Source organism: Pseudopipra pipra, chromosome 7, assembly GCF_036250125.1.
Source record: "Pseudopipra pipra isolate bDixPip1 chromosome 7, bDixPip1.hap1, whole genome shotgun sequence".
Classification (NCBI taxonomy): Eukaryota; Metazoa; Chordata; class Aves; order Passeriformes; family Pipridae; genus Pseudopipra; species Pseudopipra pipra.
This window is the reverse complement of record NC_087555.1, coordinates 29842915-29864325: the sequence shown is the minus strand read 5'-3', so window position 1 is coordinate 29864325 and position 21411 is coordinate 29842915. Positions and strand designations below refer to the sequence as shown.

At 43.7% G+C, this 21411-nt stretch overlaps 1 protein-coding gene across 9 annotated transcripts in view; it reads right to left on the bottom strand.

The window, feature by feature from the left end:
• Window positions 1–21411, bottom strand: part of KALRN (kalirin RhoGEF kinase) — a 507433-nt gene that overhangs the window by 69669 nt on the left and 416353 nt on the right. The gene's annotated exons all lie outside the window — the stretch shown is intronic.

Genomic DNA, 21411 nt, shown 5'->3' with positions numbered 1-21411 from the left:
AATAAAACACACAGATAAGAACTGCTGGCGCTTGTGATGCTTTGCTCTTTGAACACAGCACAGGGAAATGGCTAAGCAGCTCGGAGACTTTTAACTGCACATTCAAGACCATCAGTTAGACTTGCGGGAAGCTTTCATTCATTCAGCTTAAGTAGGAAAATCAGAACATCACTTGCTGTCCCATATAACAGGCTCACGTGATCTACGCCTTGGTTTTTTGTTTGACAGCTCTCTGGGGCAGGGAGAAGATCTGTGAGGAACCTTCCCTCTGATACCAGTCAACAAGTTTATCAAATTTCAGGTGACGAAGTCACTACTACACTCTATCTGCGTCAGCAAGAAAGGAACTTGAAGTCTCAGAGAGCATCTGCTGCATGGGAACAGGAGTGCTCCCTGCAGCACCCTGCCGAGGTCTCAGCCCCTCTGAAACTGTGCAAGTGCCTTGACTCAGCCACCAGCCTTCCCAGTAAGGTTAGTCCTAAGAAACTCATTGATTTTGACTTCTGGAGGGCTACAGAGAACCTCCCACAGCTTTTGTGGTGCCCACACCATTGCTCCCTACCAGCAGCCTCCTTATGGAAAACAATTCTGCATCCATCTTAACAGAGATGTGGAGAGGTGTACTGCATAAACTGTGCTGCTTCATTCCCATTTGCATCACTGACTCTCATCATAAATAGCTGTAAAAACGCTCTACCAAGCAACATGTCCAATAAACTATAATCATTATAAAAGCCATCTTCCCTATTGCTGAGTAGTTGCTTTCTTTTGGCCCCATCTTTCAAAGAAATCAGGTAAAAGAAACACTTGAACACAACACAAGGATTAGTCTAGCAGCAGAGGCTCTGATTTTAGAAAGACTCTGTCAAATATAAGTGATCTGTTACTGCAATGTGAGATGTCTGATTACAGACATCGACCTGCCTCATAGTTTAGTATCTCCAGGACGAGTGACTGCAGTGAATATTCAAGAAGCATGAGGGTTTAGATATTTGTGTGGAGCTTGCCTTGCTGTAGAGGCTTGTCTTAGACACACTGCTAGATCAAATTTTACAGCAACACAGCCCTGAGCAGCTACAGCCCTCCCCCCCACCTATGAGCAGCCTGGTATCTTTAAGCCTGAGTAATTTCTCTGACACTAAGACAAAGTCAACTAAGATGCTGCTGTCTGCTCAGCACCTGTGCCCTGGCAGGAGCTATGCTCTGCTACTGTGGAGTTGAAGTTACCACTAACATTCAAAGCATTCGCCTCCTTCTTGCCTAAAGCTATGATTTTCCTTCTGCCACTCTAGAAAGGATCCCTGTTGATTAACACTTATTCCATTTCCTAAAGAAATCTATTCAGCTTCCACAGGCTTCAGCTGAGAGCAATGCTTGAATATTGTGCTGATCCTCAGGGTTCAAACTACAGAAGGTACAAAGAATACCAGACTTGAGGCACTTCAATGGTATTCGCTGTGAATCATCATTTTACATTGTACCACTCAGACACATTTGGATCTAAAATACATTTGCATTTCTAATTAAAACAGATTACCATTAGTAACTAAAGAGTGTCTTAAATCAGAATCCTTAGGCCATAAAAGCTAATTGCAGGATGCTAAAACTGGATTTCAAAAGTATACATATTATACCCCCTGCAGGATTAATTAGGCAACATCTCTTCAAAAGAGTTCTCAAAAGTGTATTTATTCAGCATGCGGTTAAATTATACCAGTTGTGCAACACTCCTCATGGCCTGCCTTGGTACACGCTCCCGTGGCAGCAGACAGCTGGGGCCTTGTTCATCAGGGGTGCTCCACATGTGCAGATCTGATCCGGGACTGCAGCGAATCCCAGTCCATGAGAAGGAACACACACGCAGGTTCGTGCTCCTGCCTCACCACCACTCGGGTGCTGCCTTCCCCCCCTGGCGCAACCCTGCTGCTCCCCACTGCGCCGTGGGTGTTGTTCTGGCCACAGCCAACTGGTGCCACAGAACAAGATGATCTCGGGTACGTGTGGGATGTGCTTCCCAGGACACGCGCGCCTGAAATCAACTGGTCCGTGTGAATCTGGAAGCTATCACTGCTGAATATTTGATGCGCAGTTGGTCACCGGTTTCCTACATGACCTCAGGAAAATTTCTGGGCACCCACTGAGCTGTAATGTGTTTTCAGATAGGTTATGACTGTACTGCATGTCCCGGGGATGCAAGAAACCTCTGTTCACTAAAGCTGCATGTGCATTATGAAGAGATGAGAAAAAAATCCAACACAGCATAACAGGGCACATCCTCGGCTGCTGTACTCTGTAGCTGTAATTGTCAGCATGGCTGAACGGCATGAAAAAGTGTCCTCAGAGGATTTAGCTGCAGCTGGGGATGTGCCACTCCCAGCTTTTCCCTGTGCTCTGATCTGCTTGCTCCATGTGAAAAATGAACATGGAAAAATGCTCAGAACACATAACAGTGGAGACACCTCCAGGGTCGCTAAATCCAGTCCCTTCTTATCGTGGACCAGAGTCTCTCTCTTTCTTAAATGTCTAATTCAATGCTGTTTTGTGCTAGTGAACAGGGGATCTTTGCTCAAAAGTCACATATAGACTCTACTTGTGCTTTCCTGTACATAGCAACATTAAATTTCCATGTTTAATTTACAATCTTCCAATACACAAGATAATAATCTTGACCAGAAACCACCCACTGGTTCCTTAGGATGACATTTGCTAACGGGTTCCCAACAGGTCTGGCCTCCAGGCTTTGTCCCTTTATGGAACTTCACAGCCTGAAATACAATTTTGCAGGGATCCGATTTTGCTGTACCATATGGAACAACCAAGGTTGGGGTGCAAAAAAGGCAAGAGAATAGGAATTCCTAACTTGTGGTAACACAAAAATAGGGGACATACTTTTTCCATTTTCTGAAAGTACTGAGCAACCACAGCTCCTGTATAGTAAACTGAAGCATACAATGGGTCTCTCCCCATCACAGAGAAGAAACCCCCACGGCTCTTCTATTATTAACTGTTAAATTCAGCTTGCAGTTCTACTTTTCATTTCATTAGGACTTCACTGAAGAAATTTTCATATTTTGGCCTAATTATCTGAAAGGAGCCCAGGTGATGTGTGCGATTTCCATGGTCTCAGCCTGCTGGGAAGAGGATTGCGGGGCTGGTCCAGGTCAGAGGCTGAAGGATTGAGAGGCAGGTCAAACTCAACAGCAGACCCAATGGGATGCACTAACTACCTTTAATTCAAGGACTGGTTTGTGTTTCAGCACAATTAGCCACATGAAACATTAGGAGCTAATAGCAAACAGGTTAACTTTTGTTTTGTGGTTTTACAACGACAAAGGATGGCCAAGGGAGGTGTATTCAGGCTTATCTCATTAGGTATTTTCTAATAATTCTTTACATGTCCTGAAGTCCTATTTGTGATCTAAGCATCTTTTTTAAGAAAACAGCCTGACGTGTTTCTATAGTTGGATTAAAAAGTATCTTTACTTGACATTGAATTACATGATACAATATTAGCAATTGAACTGTCCTGCAATAGCAACTGATGCGCAGTGGTTAAACTGGCAGAAAATTGGATTTCCTTACTGAACTGAAAACCACAACATCTGCAGATCCTTGCTGTAATCACTGATTGCCCACCAACTGCTCTTTTGAAAAGAAACTGCAACTTTTGCCAAACATGAAAATGTTTTCATAAAGTCTGTTAACAGACAAGAATTAGACTGAAATGAAACAGTATTCTGGTGTGTTTGAGAAGTATCTTGATGCTATTTTTAGACTGAAACATTTTGAGGTTTGGGTTTTTTTAACTTTGAAATGATAGATTAGTTTTCCCAATATGTACGAAAGTTTTAACAAGGTGTATGCTGAAATATAACAGTTTGGGAAAAAAAAACCAAACAAAAACCTTCTGGGGTCATGTGAAATAACTGCCCTTTTTGTTTCACTTCAAAATGGATAGGTTTCATTTCAGCATCCGTGCATTGAATTCCTGAACAATACATCTATCTGGCACTTATTTTATAGGAAAACAGCATGTTTAGTTACCCTGTGTTTTTGCACTGAGCAGGGAGTTACCCAAGCTATATTTTTCACAGTTATCTGTTCTCTTTCGCTTAGAATAAAGTCTCCCTTCTTCAGGCTTTTGGCAAGATGAATAAAGCCTTGTGAATTCCTATATGCTTCTTGGAGTGAATGGGAAGTTTAGGAGCTTTGCCTACATAAAAGCAAACCCCATGTTTCTTTAAAGCTGGACAAATGTACAGAAGTTGAAAACAATGCAGCAATCTGAATAATGAGGATCCCCAACCACGTATTCACCCCCAGACTACTAACTGCAAGCTGATCTTTATGGAAGCTCTCGCTATCTATTTTAGACAATTAAGATCTGAAAGTAGTTAGAGCTGTCTAGCGGTGTGCATAAATTTCAAAAGAGAGGAAAAAGGTAACACTATTATTGCTTGGATCTTGGAAATGGAGAGAAAGTTGCTAAAGCATCCCAACTCTGGCGCTGATATGATAAACATCATATTTACAGAGAGTGGCTGGTGGCAGATGAGAGCAGTGAGCAGAAAGACTTGTGCAGCAACCAGCACTTCTAAAAACCTTGAACCTCCTGTGCTCTTGGACACTTAATATTTTACAGTAACACAGACCCACTGAAAATCTGACCTGCTTTTTTATCCATGAACAAGGTTCCTACCTCAAAAAACCCTCCTGCAAACAGGTAACAACACTTAAAACTGAGTAATCCTAAAGTGACCTAACTGTTCCCCCCCGCCTGCCAGCAGAGCAGTGACCATGCTTCTCCTTCTGTCCATCTTCAGAGGTTACTTATCAGACCCAGGTCTTCTCCTGAAATCCCCCTGTGTTGTTGCCATGCACACAAATGCTAACAGGTTTAGAGTAGTGAGTCTGTTTACCCAAAAGACTGGCATGGGGACTGTCAGTCATGCTTTTGGGACACATTTAACTCAGAACTATCTGTCAGGAGGGTGCAGAGCAGGTGTGGGAAAGCACAGTTTCACACTAATAAAAACAGTGATTTTTTTTCCTAACAGTATTCACCTTGTCAAGTTAATCCTGCTTGCTCAACTGAGCAGCATTTTCATCAACTCTTTTGTCTCTTCCAATAACCCTCTGCTATGACCTACTCTGACTCCTGACTCAGCCTGCAGAGGTGGGAAAACACAGGACTTGGAAGAGATGTTCCTGTCATGGGCTTACCAGTTTTCTCTTAATAGAACTGGAAGGAAATAACAACAAGTCTCACAAACCTCACCACAGCCATTTGCTCTTGAATTTGCCAGGAGAAAGAGCAGAGCTCAATTCTGGCACGAGAGAGAAAGACTGCCTACAGAAGACCAGTACACTTGATCCTCTTGACTCTACTGAGATGCAACTAATGAGCAACAGATGGACATCACCCAAGCAGTTTATTTGGGGAAGGTAACAGTTTCCTCATATTTCTCATTCAAGAAGGACCAGGAAACTAAGCAAGCTTTGGTTGACACCCTTAATTTTACTATTGTTTTCTATTCTGCCTCAATTTTGAGGGAACTGCTTTGGCCATGCATTCCATTATGCTTTACACAGTGTAACCATGGCTCAGCCTGAAGCACTAAATAAAATATGTTCAAATTAGGAAATGTTATGGGCTTGAATATAATACTGCAGATCACTCTCTTGCTACCACTCAGCACAAAGGTACCAGTTTCCTTAGAAAAGCTCTGCAGCTCTCTGTAAGTGTCAGCACCTTCTATAAAAAGCACCATCAGATCTCACTTTTTCCCTAATGAAGAAATAACTTTTATTAACGTGCTGTTGACAGCCCTTGCAATGATGCCTGTTTTCCTAACTTCCAGTTAAGGCTCTGTTTCTGACCAGCTAGGAAAGATGTACAAGGTGGCTGGCTGAACTCGCTTCACTGCACATAAGTCACCATCACTCTCTCAAGAGAAGCTGTCTTTGTTAATCTTAGAGCTAAGCAGCAGTAACAAATCAAAGACTCAGGCAAGAAGAGGAAAAGGAAGGAAGGAAAGAAAGAAAAAGAGGATAGTAAAACAAACAAAAAAAAAAAGCAGAAGGAAGACCAAAACGGTAGGAGATAAGAGCAGCCGGAGGGAGAAAATTTAAAATAAGAGCTTTACCAGGAGCTTAGCACAGACACAAATACACTCAACCTTTCATTTTTAACACACTGAGATTAAAGGTTTGACATTCAGGTTAAGTTTCTTTTGTTCTGAAATGAAAAGTTTGGATACAATCGGCAGCCTACTCAGAAGAGCAACTGTACAAGCAGGCAGAGGACATGTTCTTTACTGAAGCCAATATAACACATCCATTTAAATCTATCCTCCCAGTTTCTGGCTACCCTCAAGCAGAAAGTATTCTATATTCTCACCTGAAACCACTCTGCAGCCACATAATATTACCTACAATGGGGTGTAAGGTGTTGAACTCTAGAAGTTATTCTGACAGTTGATTACTTTTAACCACTTTCTTTGTCTGTACCTGATACACTCATAGCCAGCTTCTCAAGTCGAGTAGATGGGAACATCTCTCTTCTCATGCTTAATGAAAAGCATTTCCTATACCTTGTTAGTGCTTTCTACCCTCCTGGTGCCCATTAGGGCAATGAGACCCCAGCATGCTCCAGGTTGGGCTAGAACCAAATGAGCTGAGCTACTGCAAAAAAATGTCCTCTAAATAAGGCCTTGCACACAGCATTTAATTTCTGGGTTAAATCTGAGTCACTGGCTAGTCTTTACAGCTCCCTGTGCATCAGAGCCTGGAATTTAGTCTCCACCCAATCTCCATGCTCCCACCCACTGATGAGCTTCAAAGCCCTACGCTGAAGGTAGTGCAGAGTAATGGGACTCACCCACTGGACTTTGCTCTGTGCTTAAAGGCAACAAAATTTTAAGCTCCTCACATCCAAGGCATGCAGTGGACCTTTAGGAAAAACATTTCACAAAGCAGGAATACTTCCCATCTCTTCACTTTCCCTCATAGGTACTCTCTTAAAGCAACTTCTAATCTGAGCCACACTGGTAACTGAGGAGATATAGACTTCATGTTAAAAGAAAATAAGGTATATCTGTTACATATAAGGTATATAATTGCAAGTCCTGGACTGATTTCTAAGGACAGTTCAATGACTTTCTAGCTATCAGAAAACCATCAGAATTTGAACCCCCTTATCGGGGCCAGTTTTGCAGCATTAAGAAGCATCCCATTACACTAGGTCACTTTGCATTTGTGCATTTAGGAGACACAGCAAAAAGCCTTCCTTGCCCACTCTTGGCTTACTAAGGGCATTGGCCTAGAGGCTATGCTAGTTTACTGCTCCTAACTACACCCCTCTATGGCTGAAAGCAAGTGACAGACTCTTGCTCTGAGGCACTCCTATATTAGGATTCATATCTCTCCATACTTCAGAACAGTCAAGTAGTCCTTATTTAGTTCATGCAGGGGACTATTGAGGTCAGAGCAAAATTGTAAATGGTACTAAGTGTCATTTGCTTTCTCTGGATGGATCCCAATAGCTCTGTACATGGGCAAAGCTGACAAGATCAGAAACTCACCAAGAGAAAAAAGCAAAAAAGTAGCATCAAGGTCTCCACTGCTGCAATAGATGGGAGAAAACTAATGCAAAAGAGTAGTTTGAGTCATCTGTCAAAATCCTTCAGAGAAATGCCCAGTTACACAAAACTTACGTATTTCATGATACACTGGGGACCTATGGTTTGGGTTTTTTCAGCTCTGCGTTATTGCTGCTATTTAGGATATCAAGCATCCACATCACTTCCAAGCTCCACAGCAAGAAAAGCAGTGATGCAGCTCATACCAACACAACCTGTGTTTGAACACAGATTGCACACTCATCTTCTCAATTTCTCTCTCCCAAAGGTTCTTATTTGCACAACAAAACCTACTCAGTTGTTGTAAAAGGCATCTGTCACCAGAAAAAAGCAGAGCCGAATTTCCAAAGGAAAAGGGAAGGTCACTTATGGGGCAGCACTGAGAATAGTTCCAAGGTGCTTCATACCCCTCTTAAATACAAGCTACAGTCACCCATTTGCACTGCAAGGCTGAGATCAGTGAGAAGCCCTGGGATAACAGTGTCCCCTCCAGAAGCCCAGGTGATCACTGAAAACACAGAACACATGAAGTTAGAGATTCAAAGGTCTGTTTTTTACTGGCCACAGTAAACCATCTCCAAGCTTAATGGTAGAAGCTGCAAATGGGTGCACTGATGCTGTAATCTGAGGCACCTGAATCCCTAGTCAAATGTCAGCTTTGGTACCCGCTTAAATTCAGGGAATATTTCCATCATCTGACTACCCCTGGTTTTCTTTAGTAAATACAACATGACAGATAGCCTTTTACAAATTTTACCTGAAGTTTGCTACCATGGACAAGAGAGAGGTAAATCAATTTGTATCACAAAACACCTTTTGTTACCAACTCAATAAACTAGAACTGCAAACAAAGTTAACATTTCAAATGGCGAGAGAAGAGCCAGCTGCTTCCCCTTCCCCCTTCTAGAGACATCTGTAGGCAGGACAGGCAGCAGGGAGATTTTAATCCATTAGAATCAACATGTATAAGACCAAGCCCTGTCAGAGAGCTTGAATACTTCTCCAGCCTGCTGCATGGGCCAACACATTAAAGCACAGACTGTCCAAGAGACTTGGCTTTCACAGTAGTTTAGTACCACAACCTTTCTGCAGGCAGCCCTACCCCTACAACCAGATTAAATGTTCCTTCTTAAAGGCTGCAAAATAGTGGAATGTTGTGTGTTGACCTCAAGAATCACTTATTTGGCATGAAATAGTGGGTTCTCCCCAGGTTGAAAAAGATCAGTGTCTTACAAAGCCATGGCAAACTCCATCACCAGTTAGTTTGCTGCTATTACCACATAAGCGTGACTCTAATTCAGTAGATTTGAATAGGTTACAGGAAAGAGGGCTCTTGCACTGCATGTGTGCCTAAAGAAATTAGTAGTCTCAGTCATCCTCAAAGTCATCTTTATCTGTTCTTTATCTGGATTTCAGGGTTACCAAAAAATGCATTTGAAAGCTACAGTTACTAAAAAAAAAAAAAAAGACAGAAAACAAAAGCCAAGTTTTGTTCAGGACATTTTGCTTGGCCATCCAGAGAACAGGAAACACAAATACCACAAACAGTCTCCAAAAAACTCACATTATTCAGAACTAGTTCAAGAGCCATATCACAGCATAAAAACTGCAGGCTGGGAAACCTTCAGTCAAAGCATCTGAGCTGCACTGTTCCATGTAAAAGCCAGATTTTGATTTTATTTTTACAAGGCTCTCCAGCTGCCCTGGCTTTCCCACATCTCTCTCAGCGCTTCAGCTCAGCCAGCTTCCCCAGACCTCCCCCCATCACCATTCAGAGATTTGTGAACTGTGAGAAACAGATGTTCTCAAAGCATTTAGCTCCTACCCGAGCCCAAGAAAGACTAGAGAGGAAGGAAAAAAAAAAATAAAAAAAAAATCTCATTCAAGCAAATATTTCTCCCCGCCCTATTGACCGTACAGTCCCAGGGTGTTTCCTCCAAGTAATGATAAAATGTATAACTGTATAAACTGTATCAACTACAGCCCTCCCGCTCTTGGTGCCCGTTACCGGCTGCCCCGCCGCTGTCCCCCCGCCTGTCCCTGCCCTCCGCTGTCGCCGGGACCGAGGGCACCGCTGTCCCTCCGCCTGCCCCTGTTCCCCGCTTGTCCCCGGGGCAGCCGGCCGGGGGTCGCTGCCCTGCAAGGACACCGCTGACCTCCCGGCCCCGCAGCAACCCCCGGGACAGGATCCCGCGGGCCCCACCGACCTTTGAAGGGGCGGCAGCAGCAGCAGCAGCAGTACTTCGCCAGGAGCCATCCTACACCGGAGCGGGCGGGATAGCCGCGCCTGCCCGCTTTCATGCTGCCTTCGGGCTGCTCATGGCAAGGAGCCACCGGCCCGCTCGGGAAAAAACAACAAACCAAAAAATAATAATAATAATGGGGGAAAAAAAAAAAAGCCCTGAAGGCAAAAAACTATTGAGGAACGGCCGTGATGGGCGGCCGAGCCGCTGGCGGCCGCGGCTCCGGAGCCGCTGTGCCCGAGCCCGGCGCGCTCCTCGGGGGCGGTGCCGCCAGCGAGGGCGGAGCTGCGGCCGGACGGGGCTCCCGCCGCTGTCTGGGAGGAAGAGAGAGTTTTTCGGGGGAAGAAATGAAGAAAGGCGGTATCTGTGCCCGAGCAGGCGGCATGCGAAGTCGGTAGCGAGAAATAAAAAAAGCCTGGGAGGAAGTTTGGTACAGACCCGATACGCTGTGGGAGGGGGGGTTCCTCCAAAGCCTTTAAAAGGCAAAACTTGTACCGCTGCGGGTTTTTTAAACTTCACAACTTCTCCCCCCCGTCCCCCCCTTCCCCCAGTGCCATTCCTTAGCTTAAGCATCTGACAGCTAAAACTCTTTCCAACTAGCTGAAAATACTGCCCAGCTGTCTTGTGATCCCAAGGGCTCTGCCTGCTTTCTGCAGCAGTAGACCTGCCTGAAGCACTGCAGTGGGAATGCCTACGCTTCTGACGCATGGACTAAGACACTTGAGATCCAGGAGGACAGCTTGCTTTGGAAGGTGCCAGCCTGTTGTGTTGGGATTTCCCACCTAAAGCATAGAAAACTGGAGGTGCCAAAAACATCCTGAACCTTGCTGGAGGCAGCTGGTAGGAGAGGTCGGGCAGGATTCCAGAGCGAGAGCATCATAGTTTTGCACTCTTGCATCAAAACCTGAACAAACCCAACAAGCTACTTCTCCTAGGCAGGAATAGGTATTGAGAGGGAAGAGCAGAGGGCAGATGTGCCATGATTTGTGCCTCTGTGTGCCAGGGCTTCAGCCCGAGCAGGCATGGCTCTACTGATGCCACAGACTGATCATCTAGACTAAGGCTTTTGGTAATGGCTCCTGTGCCACTCCCATGGGGCCAATGGCCATTTCTGGACAGGAAGGGAGGGTTGTGGCCACAGCAGAGTGTTCACAAACCCACCTTGGGTTGTGCCTATGTAGAGGGTGCTGTTGTCCAGGGGCAGGCCTGTACTGGCTGATTCCACGTAACCATCAGCTGGGATCATGCACACTCTGGAGCTATCCTGGCAGATGGACCTCAGGACCTGGTACCAGAAAAGGGCCAGAGCCCCTCCCTGAGAGACTCCCTCCACCACAGTGGCAAATAGGAAACTCTATTCTTTACTTCTGGCTGCTCTGCAGGAACTGTTCTTCAACTACAACCTCACTGGAATGACTAACAACTTCACTACAAGCCTTAAGCACACAGAATTTTCCTGCCAATGCCCTTGAGCACCAAGGTGCTTTCCAGTACACAAGAATGAAGGCCACTGTAACTCTCTTTCCCTGTTGCTGTGTGTCCTGTCTTTCTTTGACTTGGGTCTTTGCCTATCGGGGAACTGCAAGGGAATGTCTTGGGGGTGCACTCAGGGCTCTTACGCCTGTAGCAGGGAGATAATATGTCACACACATAGCAGAAACCGCAGCTGCAGCCAGAGAACGGAAAGGTAGAGAGGGAACCAGCTGGGACACCCTTGCCTTCTGCACCTCTTCCTTTCCCTGTTTGTCCCTGCCACGGCTCCCCTAGCAGCAGCTCTTCAAGGTGGCTATTTTGGCTACCAGAAGTGCCAGGCAGTAAGAAGGCAGCAGCTTAGGGCCTGAGTGATTCAGGAAACTTCCAGAAGGGCTATTTTGAGAAGGCAGGTCCTCGCTTCTCTGCTTTCTACTTCGTACTGCATCTCTCTTTTCTAACCCACCCTCACACACCATGCCCACCTCTTGCCCCATGGGCTGGATGCCTCCCACCTGATCTCAGCTTGCTTTGTGCAAACAGAAGATGCATAAGATGAACATGCTCTTTACTGGCATTTCACTGTTCATGTGGCATCTGCCCTGATGGGCAATACGGGCTCCAAAGCAGGAGCAGTCCATATACAGTGCCTGGTTCACCAGAGTCCAGCTCTTGGTGGGTTTTAAAAGTCAGCTTAAGAAAACCTTTAAGACTCTTCTTATAAGAAACTAGGAAACATCCTAAGCATTGCATTTCAGCCCTAAATTCCCGCGCCCCTCGGAAGAGCTGTCCACTGAGAGGAGCCCGGCAGCGGGGCGTGCTGGACCAGCGGTCCCTGGCGCGGCGGTGGTGGAGCCGGCGAGGACACCCGGTGGCGGGGCCCGGCACGGCGCGGACAGCCTGGAGCGGCGGGGGACCGGGATGCTCGGAGACATCGGCCGAAAGCCAGAGAACGGCAGAAAAACGTGGAGTGTGTGACGGCAGAGGCACTGCAATAAACCCCGCCTGGGAACGAAGCTTGGCTAAGCCAGCACGTGGACGTGGAGTCTTGAGACCGTGAGGAGGGTTTGGAAGCAAGTTCGTAGCTCTTGTAATTGCAGCAAACTTTAAAACATAATTAAGGCGCAATCTCAGCTCTGAAAAAACTCTTTGCCTAATTAAAACATAACTGAAGTTATTATTGTGGGGGAGGCAGGCTCCACCCCTCCCCAATCTACAGTTCCAGCAATGTTGTGAAGGTTATCTTTAAGAAGTTACTCTTTAAACCCCCATACATTTATGCATACTCACTGATGAATTATACATGCAATAAATATTTCACAAAATAAGACTGAAAGCCATATTCTTAATAATCACAACACATCCAATTAGCTCCTATAAAGCAGCAGTCTAGCTCAGCTCCAGCCCCTGCTTCACTCAGCAGCAGCAGCAGCACTATACTGCCAAGTACACTGAGCCTTTAGCTTCAAGTAGGGAGTTTGGCCTTTGGGATGTAGAAGAGTTGCAGAGATTGGGAGGGGGTGGAAATCTGTACAGCCCACTTGCTCTAGGTGAGAGATGAGGAGCTGCTTGTCTGGGATTAGAAGATTATCAGCAGGATGCATGAGTGTGTGACTGTGGTCATGAATAACTTGGATGTCCCCTGGCAAAGAAAGCATCCATACCCTTGCTCTAACTGACGCCTGAGTCAAAGAATGGAGTCACAGAATGGTTTGGATTGGAAGGGACCTTAAAGATCATCTTGTTCCAGCCACCCTGCCATAGGCAGGTACATCTTCCACTAGAACAGGTTGCTCAAAACCCCGACCAATCTGGCCTTGAACACTTCCAGGAATGGGGCAGCCACAGCTTCTCTGGGCAATCTGTTCAGTGACTCACCACCCTAACAGTAAAGAATTTCTTCCTAACATCTAATCTATATCTCTCCTCTTTTACTTTAAAACCACTCCCCTTGTCCTATCACTATCTGCCCATGTAAAAAGGCACTCTCTCTCTGTTATAAGCCCCTTTTACCGAAAAGCTGAGTCACAGGAGTTCTTTGAGGAAACATCTCCTGGCATCATACTCTAAACACAATCATTATCTGCAGTGGAGTGGACAAGAAAATATTAGGGTGCTGATTTGCTGCATCTGAAGCTAAGGCAATTAGCAGTGTGCCTGCACCATGGGCTAAGAGCTGCCCTGCTCAAACCATATGATGGAAGGGAAGTCATCTCAGTCTAATGTCAGGATGACAAGGAAATCACTTCTGTCTGCTCCTAAATACACCATTAGAGAGTCCCCAGGCATATAAGTTGCTTTCATATGAAATTTAAGAAAGCCTGTAAAAAATTACTTTTGTCGTAGAGGGGAAATAAGTTCTCATATTTTGACCCAGCCTCACTGTGCAAAATTTGGGGTGAAAGATGGAACATAAATTTTTTCACTGTCTCCAGTGCTCCCTCATACCTGCAGCAGCTATTTCATTTTCTTAGGTTATACACCAACAGACATAACTGAGGGAAACACAGGACAGAGCAACTAGGGGATGTAAACTGGCATGGCTTCATTTTGGGTCAACACAAATGCCTGGCTCAGACTGCCCTGGAGGTCTGTAATGCAGAACAGCAGCGACAATATTTCTCCCATAATAACAGGTGCTGTTTCCTTCCCCCCATCATATACACAGGGAGATGAATAATGTAATAGCTGTCAGGAGCATCTGTTCGTTACTTATGCAAGTCAATCCTACATTGTGCTTTAGGGTGTAAAGTGATCTCTGCAGAAAATCCATCCCTCTGGGCACCACTATGATGGAATAAGATGTATTGTGGCTGATTTATTTTTTTAATTCAATGAAACTTAAGTGTTAGCTACTCATTTCTTAGGAAGGAATTGGAAACCAACTATCTAACAGAAATAATTCATGGATGGCAAAAGGAAGATGGATTCTTACAGTTTTAAAGAGATCATTTAAATATGTGATATGACTTGCAGAGTCATATTCAGATAGTACAAGGACATGCATGAAATTTAAATTTTGTTGATAGGGAGAGCTAGGTACCTCTGCAGAGCAATTCACACAGGGCAGACAGAACAGTAAACATGGACATTCTCATGGACTGAGAACTAGTCAGTGAGAAATACCAGGAGTAAAGACTTAACAGAACTTGCTTTCAGATTATGGCCTTGTTTCAGTTCATTGAGAAATCAAGAGTTACACACCAACTTCGGGAGCCCAGTAGATGCTACCTGACTTGTTTCATTACTCATTCTCTCACTTGCTTTCTGGGTGACTTTAGAAGAAAAAATTACCATTTCATGCCTCAATTTTTCTATGTGCAATAAAAGGATATTAGCATTTCACATTCCCTTAAAGTGGTCTGAAACAGAGATTAGACATCTCATACTGAACAGCAAGAAGAGTTGTTATTGTTAGACGTATCTTGAAATGGGAGTGACAAAATATGGCTCTGATATTATTGGCCTTTAGAGTCAGTATTAAAAAGCACCGCAATCAATATGTCTTGCCTGCAAATGCTACTTGCAAAACCAGGTAAATCTGAACAACTGGAGGGAAAGCAGATAGGCAGAGTGAAGCAGTCCTTGCTCAACCAGCACATTTCAGTACATTATTCTTGGCTCTGGCTCCAGCTATTTTCAACAGCACTAAACATTCATTAGATTAAATCAAATGAACCACATTCTTTAAAAATAGCCAGAGCCTTGTCGTGCCAGCTGGAAAAAACAACAACTTTATTGGGTACTAAAACAGATAAAATAAATTAAAAATAAATAAATAAATGGAGTCATATTCCCTCCTGGCTCAAGACAGTACAACTCCAAGGAGAGATTTTTGGCTCCTCAGTTCAGCACAGTGGTAGGTAGAAAAAGAACATTCTCAACTAGCTAAACCAAACAAATTAAGAAGAAATATAGACAGTCCAGCACAACCTCCATGCTGAACTGCAATGTAGGCATATGTTCAGCAAATGTTAGAATATATCATTCCTGATCCCTCTGCTGTAGATGTCAGCACGGGATGGATTTATGGCAACTCAGCAGAGTTGCCATGACCTCATAACATCCTGGCACACCAGCTCTACCGTAGAACCTTAAAGCCAGACCTGTCTGCTGTGCTGCGATGGACCTCACCTTTACAGACTGCTCAACCCACCTCTCTGGACATCAGAACCCCCCTACTGACACTAGCCTAACTTTCTTTCCTAATTTACAACCCATCTTTTCTCTTTCTCAGCATCCTATAAAGAAGGAAAAGTCTATGGAAGAAGAGAAGTCTCTTGGAGACTTATCCCCAAAACTATCTTATAAAAGTTCATCAAGTAAAGGTGGGTGGCCATAGAGCAGACCACAGAATGAGATACATATATTTGCTTTCATGTGATTCAGTCTGTTTCAAGGCAATTTAGAGTTACCCCAAAAATATTCAGGTAGGTATAATCTAGAATAGTTTCACCCACTCTCAGGAGCAGAACACACCTGCAGAACACATGTGCCCCTTCAACCTCCAGCCTAACTTTGCCTCTCAGAGATCTCAGAACAGATTCCTACATTGTCCAGTTCCTCTGGTTTCCTGGGCACAGGACCAATTCCACTATATATACAGCTTCTTCCTAAGCAGTAACCATTTGCTGGCAGCGAGTTGCTTAAGAAAACAGTTACAAGCTGATGTAAAATACAGCCCTGCTAGCATCCTCCAAGACCTCAGGGTAGGTTCACCTGCTCCTGGACTGGCTCTACTGCTTCAGCAAGGTCTTGTTTGAGCAGAGAGGGCTTTTCTGACCCATCAGCAGTACCACCAGATCAGTTACACTCAGATGAGGCTGTAGCAAACAGCTTCATCTCACGAACTAGTTTAACCTACAAGGTCCAGTAAGCAAAACCACGTACCACGTTATGTTAGTATGGTATTGACTGGCTGCTGGAGAGGTATGCTGGATGGTGGGCACATCCTGAACAAGCTACAGGTCAGAATAAAAAAAAACCAAACCCTTCAGCAGAAAAGAGTGAAATAAAAAATTAAAGCAGGTTGTGTGTTTGTTTCCTGAAGCACTTATCTCCATTAGAACAGAGACATATCTTTGGGAGTTACAGCAATAGCCAATGACAGAAGACAAGAAGCATTAAAGCACTGCCTTTTGGACATGTTTTGGCTCCTGCCTTACTGTGTTGGGTCTCAGTGGGGAAATCATAAGCCTATCTCAGCCCATCATGGTCTGCTTTCCAAGACAAACAGGAGCCTCACCCACTTGTGCCTGACAAAGGTGAGTTGTTGTTTTAGCAACTATAAACTAATAGTGTAACAAAAGTATTCCTGGCCTGCCTGTCTCAACTTGCCTGAGGTTGTTCTATTTGGATGGTAGAAGCCACAGCTGATTTTTTCTTTAAATGGCATTTCTCCTTCCTTAGAGGAAGTTGTTACCTGTTTTGTTTTACCTGTTTGTTTGTTTAATGAAAGAGTATTCAGACTATTTCCCTGAGGTGTTCTGCAGCAAATTGCAAATTCTATTCATCACCTTTCCTCTACCCAGTACTTCACACAATTATGGTTCAAGGCAAGTTAGAAGAAAAATTTAAAAACTGGCATACACTATTTGCTAGTTAGAGAGAAAATTTTCTCTCTTTTGCCAATCTGGAGGAATTGGTCTGGAATTAAAATAAAATTCAATGTCAATCTTGTAAAAGCTTTTATTTATTCAGACCAAATTATTGCATTCACTATATTTTCCACTTCCTTTTTATTCTAGGGTAAAAAGAAAACAGAGGATTTCTTACTGTTCAAATGTTTAGGATGGCAAAGCTTTCTGATTTACAATACCAGATCTAAGACAAGCATAAAAGAACCTGTAAATCTGTTATTGAAACTTATGGTGGGTATAAATAACAAGGGCACACATAACAGGCAACCTGCTGTGAGGAAAATTGAAAAAAAAAGTAGTTTTAAAGCTATTTTTATCAGCTGGTGGAATGACTGGCTAGAAAACAACCCTTCTGCTTTTCTCACTGTGGAGAACCTCTGCCTGCTTTCATTCTTTGGTGTCCACATACTAGCACAGTAGTGGCATTTTGAGGAGGTTAGCTTTCTGACAGGCAGGATTTCTGCTGATACACTGCCAGAAATGCTGCTCCCGGGAATACCAGAGAGCAATTGCTAGTCTAGCACCAAATACTCTAGAAATCCCCCTTCTGCTTGGTACCATCAGGCATTGCCAAAATCTGGATTTCTACACACTGGCATTTCAAATCATCGCAGGACAGAAAAACCTCTTGTCTTTCTGTGAGAGGGACAAGCACATGATGTCATGGACTACTTTTTAATCCCTATGTTCAGGCAAAATCTTGGTATGTAACAACTCCACATTACATGATAGTTCCATGAGCACTTTGAGTTGTCAAGAGCCAACAGCCCTGCCAAAACCCTTTGTTGCCTTTCCTGTCTCTCCCAGGTGCCTGCTCCTTCCTGCCGCTTCCCCTGTGCCAACAGAAATGTTTGTGCAGCCTCACAGTGAATCTGATCCGCAAATGGATCCAGGTTAAAATTAACCTAGGGTGGAAAAAAAAAAAAGAGTTTGTTTTAGCCCAGATTGGTTCCTTGGTCTGCCTTGGTTCTCCTGTCAGTATTGTTCAGATTTCTCTGCAAAAGCCTGGAGTTGCATCACCTGTACTACTGTGCTGTCTCCTGGCCTCAGTGATCCCACTCACTGTGGTAGATCCTGGCTTCTCAAGTAGGCAGAGGACACATACCTGATGCTCAGAGAGGTTCAGCCTCCCCATGTGAGATAAAACAGGTACTTCCATCTGGCTGACTATCTTTTGCTCAGCAAAGAGGGAGAGGCACTAGCCCCAAGTGTTGCTGAGCACAGGCCCAACTCTGCTGTGCCTGAATGTCCTGTTTTATGATGGCAATCAGAAGCTGATGGGAGTGGAACGTTCATTTTTGCATCTTTACGTGCAGAAAGGCACATCTTTGGAATAATAAGGAAAGGCTGCAGCAGACTGAACATTGCAGAGCATGTATAAATCCCAAGTGAAGGCTGTGTACCAGCAGTTGTCCCGTGGAGCAGCACTATGTATGCACAGCACAACCACAGCAGATCTGTCTGAACAGATGTGCAATGACCATGAAGCCTACAGGGTGCAAAGCCTGAACTACCTTGCCTGGCCACTCGTGCATGAAGCTTTTTTTCATGAAGGTTTTTCACAGGTCAAATTGTCCTTCCTCTGCAGCAAGAGCACCCTGATTCCTTCACACTGCATGAAACCTGATTTGACTTCTGCAGTTAGTGAGAGGAAAAGTGTTCTTATTTCACTGAGTAAGAGTCCTGCAGAGTTAATAAATTCTTCAGTGCTTTTCTGAAGAATGCCATTTGGTCCTTACAGCCAGAATCTGTTCTCTAGTACCTAAATGCAATTCCCATAGATTTCCAAGGACATTGAGTATGTATGTATTCCTTGGCAGAATACAGCTATTACCTTAAAATCCTGAAGATACATGAAGTCTACAGAGTTTCAAACTAAAGAACTTGATACAGTCTGAAAGAAGTAAAACTAAAATGTACGAAGACCTAAAAATACTTGTTAGAAGTGTGTCTTGAGTTCAAAGATTTCAGTGTTCCTCCCTAGTGTAGAAAATAGAAAAATGTCCTTGAAATATGAACACTGGGTGCTACTTTAGAACTTATAATCTTTTTGGCTTCCAAAAGAAAAGGACAATAAAAGACCTGTAGTTTGGCATCAGGCAGTTTAATGTTATTGGTGAAAAAAATGGAGCGTTCACTCCATGAAAACAGGAGTCACCAACACTCATGAACTGCAAACTGTCTTGCTTAAGAGAAGTCAGGGTTGCTTTATTATGTGAAGTGTATAATTATTGTTTCTGTTGGAAGGCACACCTTTAGTGAGGCTGGAGGCCATCCCAATCTTTCCTGCAATATGCAAGTAATTATCTCTATTTTTATGCTGTGTAAAATTTAATTTGTATTTTGCAAACTTTGGAAAGAAAAAATAAAAATACTTATTTCACTGCTTTTCAATTCTGCAGAATCAATAATTGTTCAGTGCATTTATGAAGAATATATAATACATATGTAAAATAGCATCTTTTAATAAATGCCTAGCATATCCAAGAACAAGAATGGTTTAACCTCTGTTATCCTGTTCTGAATTGTGAGATGCCTATTTAAACAGATTTAAGGAAAATGTAGTCAAAGACTATGCCTTAAAGAAAAGAAAAATAAAATTCTGGAGTTAAAGGCAACATTTTTAAGAAGAGATAATATCATTTATAAGACAAGTTAATACGAATGGAAAAATATACACTGACATTTATATAAATGACCTCCTGCTCTAGATTTTTAGACCATCATAGTGACAAGAACAATAATTCCACTTTCTAAAATTTGGGATTAATCTGAACTAAGCAAAGTTGACATTGTTTCAGGCTTTTCTGCAAAATGTGTAACCTGGGAACAAGTGCTCTGAAAAAATGCTTGTGTAAATGACAGGAGAATCAGGCTTCTCATGTCAGGATCAATATATCAAATCTGTGCAATGGGCTGAAGCAGATACACAGAAACATAATTTCTATTACTGGAAATACATCATTTAATATACATGGGCTTTGCTTCACAGTTTGCCTATCTCTGGCTCAGACCAGTCAGGGAAATGGGGTTTTTAGCAGAAGTAGTTCACTTCAAAACATGCTTATAAAATATTTGTTTAAGATTAGCAACGGAAGGACCAGCCCAGCAGTATACAGGCGTTGCAGGGTGCAAATACTATGTTTAGGAATAGTCCCTTTAACTGTCTGGCAGCTAAAAGAGTGGGGAGGCAACATTTTAGGTAAGTCAAAATCATCAATCATTAGTATTTGCATTACTGCGATTCTTGCAAGTACCAGTTATAGGTTCAATCTTTGTGATGGTGCTGTTAAAAAGTACACCTACAGTTTGACACTAAGTTAGTAGGGATGTCAGGCATGAACCCAGAACCAGCAGTTTATTTTTCCTTCATGCTCAAACTTTAAACATTTCAGGGAAAAGGATCAGGCAGTAAGTTACAGAATATTGAGCAAGGCAGAAAACCATGAGGTAATAATGAACAGTGGTGCACTAAGGCCAGTTACACAGCAAAAAGCAGATTCCACTCTTCACCCCACAGCCCTAGATGGATTATGGTTCAATGTCCATCTGTGAAAATGCTAAATTTAGTCTGGCCTCAGAGGAAACACAAGACACAAGTCCTGCACATGCTCCCATTGATCTTTGAGGATGACCTTCCTGTTAACTCGATGGGCCAAGCGCTACAGAGCAACTCCCCCCTTCCCACCACACTACATGTATTTCAAGACACACAACTAAATACAGAGGAAATAAATTTCACTCAAGGAGCTATTTTTATACCCTTCCTCCAGGCTGCTTGTTTTTCACTAGTGTGGTGGAGGCATGGAGATGCTATGGCTGCTGGCTTTAGGTCAGAGCTCGTATAAAACCTCGTGGTACAAAATGAACTCTCTATGCTGCCTGCTTGTTCTGGTGACTGTGCTGCACTGAGGCACCACAGCTCCAAGGAGAAGAAACAGGAGGCATCTGTAAGGTTCCTATGCAGTTAATAAAAAGAATATTCAGACCATTTTCAGTAGGTGTCTTCCCTGGATAACTGTGCAGAGTGCTTTAGATAATACCTGACCTGGTCTCTTGAACCTCATTACCACAGCAGGAGCCCAAGTCCTTTCTCAGTACAACAACCACTGCTCAGACTCTGTGAGCACCATTTGTGGAGTCCCTTCAAAGGCCTCTCACTCTGCTTTGATCCTGCGAACACAACGGAAGGCTGAGCTCTGCCATTTTGTGAGCAGGCATGTGATGGGATCACTGAAGAGCTGGGGACTGGCTTAGAGTCCTTTATATAGAAGATGTCTCTGGTCTTCCCTAGGCCACATGGGATGTTTCACAGCCAACATTACCCTGGGAAACTATCTCACTTAATTAATTAAAAGTATAGTATTTACTCAGTAGAGCTGTCTTTGGCCTTTGTTGATGTCGCAACAGCTGGGACAT